The sequence below is a fragment of the Chinchilla lanigera genome, unplaced genomic scaffold (genome assembly GCF_000276665.1).
Source record: "Chinchilla lanigera isolate Chin_1 unplaced genomic scaffold, ChiLan1.0 scaffold00071, whole genome shotgun sequence".
Classification (NCBI taxonomy): Eukaryota; Metazoa; Chordata; class Mammalia; order Rodentia; family Chinchillidae; genus Chinchilla; species Chinchilla lanigera.
The window spans coordinates 3,334,776-3,337,410 of NW_004955472.1; the positions used below are offsets into that span (position 1 = coordinate 3,334,776).

The window sequence follows — 2,635 nt, forward strand, 5'->3', positions numbered from 1 at the left end:
TCCCCACTGTGCAAACTCCCTGGCAGCTAGTTCCACTCTCACCCCAGCGAAGACTGTCTCATGTGGCCCGCTCCCCTCCAGTCAGGGTAGCAAGGTGTCCACAGGACCTCTGATTGTGATTGGTCTGAGTTTCTCCAACCCTAAGGGAGGTTAGTCCCTAATAATAGGATGTATCTCAAGATGGCTCTGAAGTTTGCTGAGTGACACCATGGTTTTCTTCTCCAGTGTCAGGATGTTGGGTGTGTGCAGCCGCTTTCAAATCCCCTAGCAGGAGTGATAGCTCATGTGGGTAGTGGTTCTCAGTGATAGAACTACTGGCCACTTGTAATGTGGGGGCTTGCAGTGGCTCTTACCTTCTCCTTGCAGGGTCAGACTCCCGTTAGGGAGTCTGGATTGCAGCTATGAGTTACCCTTCTCTGCTTTGCTTCTCCAAATTTTCCGTTGTTCAGATTTCCTTTTGCTTCTCTGTTGGCTCACAGAACTCTCCCTCACTTTTACTGAATGAGAAGTAGTTTCCCCTTTGTTGGCTGACTCTTAACTTGCAGAATGACACGAGGGTTTCCATTCTGCCTTCCCTCCCATTCTCAGTATGCGTCTTTCTCCAACTTGGAGCACTATGATTTTAGAGTTGGGAGAAGTATTACTGTTCACCTTGTCTGGAGCCTGATTTTGCTGAAGGTGAGTTAGAGGAAACAATACGTAGAAGTGGGAAGAGCTGGGGTTATTAGCAGTTCTGACTATAGTGTCCCACATCTGCCTATATGAGGTACAAGCAATACAATAAAGGAAGCCTCCACCAAACCTGTCAATAACAAGGGAATTGGCAGAATAGTTAGCTTTTTGTTTAAAGTATTCTCTGATATGAGGAAATACATACTTTTGAGAAACATTTTTATGATGTCATCATCACAGTGCTGCCAAGATTTCTTCCTGGCTTCTTCAGCAGGTTTCCAAGGAATGTCACAGACTGCACAAATCAAAGGTTCACCTTAGTTCCTGGCTCTTTCCACATGCCTAAAAGCTGCTTCCCACTAAGTTTTAATTTGCAGAGGGCTTCTTTTGACAGTGCTGCTGATCTCTCCTCGTCTGTGTGCTGCTTTGGTCTGGCAGTCGGTTTGTCTTTGATTGTTCAGTAAGGACGTCTTCCTTTCCCAGCATCACTTCCTCTCATGTCTTTACTGAAATTTAAATATATTTCTCCCAATGATAGGGGGATGATCTTCATTCTCTAATAAAAACATATTAAATCCAAATGACCCATTCAGCCACTTTCTACAAAAGAGAGAAAAGAGTTTCTAGACCAAAAATTATTATGACGCATAACATGTCAAGTGTGTCAGAAATACAATTAAATTGCATGTTATTTACTGGCTTCGTCATTATATCTGCATGAGTGAAGCCTGGTCACTCAGTTGTTTGTAACTGCATTTAATGTGTAAATCGCCATGCCAAAATCTTACTTCCGTGCTTCAGTTTCTATAAAATGCCTAAAAGTGCAGAGGAAGAAAAGGATTATGAAGCCTGCACATAGGATTACAGGATTATTTGTGGCACGAATCTGGATTTCTCATTCTTCTGACTTCAAAGCCTCATATAGATAGCACAACAATGTTGCTCTTAATCATCCTCTCTGAGACCGCTGGGGATTTGTCTTCTAGCTTAGTGCTTGTGCTAATTATCGCAAATCTGTGAAAATATAAATAATCATTATTGTTGTTTCTCAAACATTTGGAAAATGTCATATGAAATCAGAAAAAAGGGGCCAAAGCAGCAAACTCTGATGGCTGTGGTGTGACAGAGCTGGTATGACAGGCCTTGCCATTAGCCCGATTTTCTTTGCGTACAGATAAAGGTCTAGAGAAATGCGGCCATATTACTCTTGATGTTCACTGACCAAAGACCACCTTCTCCCTTCTCTGTGAAGTCTTGATAAGGAGAGCAAAAGAGGGCAAAGATCATGCTTCACTGCCTCATTCCAGCCGCGCCCAGCATGGCCTACAGGCAGTTATGCAAGGTCACACCACAGCTAGCCACGTACCTGCGCTGTGCACTGTCGGAGACTCGCCTGGGCTGGGAGAGGAAGTGCTTCACCTTGGACAGGACTGTTGAGCCAGAAAAAGATTTCTGTAGGGCCAGGAGAATGCACAGGAGCCAGGGCTGCTCCCAGCTCACAGAGCTTCACAGTCCTCACTCCTGTTAGTTTCCACTTCCAGCTCTTCTAGGTGAACATGAGCACAGTGATGGGAACCTGCTGAAAGCTACAGAATTTCAGTAGCACTGAGGGGCGAGGAGGCAGGCAGGGCAGGACTTTCCAGCCTCCGGCAGGAGAGAAAGAGGCTCTCATGGACACCTTTACTCTCCAGTAAACTTAGGGTCATAGGTTTTCTCTTTGTGGCTATGAATTAGGGACCATCCATGCTCAACTTCCAGTTTCCAACTGTCTGAAAAATGGACCTACTGGTCTCTTACTGTCCTTGGAAACTAAGTAGGGGATCTAAAGTCTGAGCCCCTGCAGTCCTCTCGACTCTGTGGATGTATGGAGCTCAAGGAAGTGGCAGGGAAGGGAAGGTCTGGTTCTGGAGTGCTGACTCCCCTTTTACTTTTGCCAGCCTCTAAAGTATGTTTTATGCATTTT

General features: G+C 45.1%; 1 long non-coding RNA gene across 1 annotated transcript; it reads right to left on the reverse strand.

Annotated features, from left to right (window-relative positions):
- Positions 1-874: 874 nt before the first annotated feature.
- LOC102015625 lies at positions 875-2,208 on the reverse strand. The gene is made up of 2 exons (XR_263549.2): positions 2,039-2,208; positions 875-1,686 (listed from the first exon to the last, which is right to left on the reverse strand). It is a non-coding gene; the product is annotated as an uncharacterized LOC102015625 (long non-coding RNA).
- Positions 2,209-2,635: the final 427 nt, after the last annotated feature.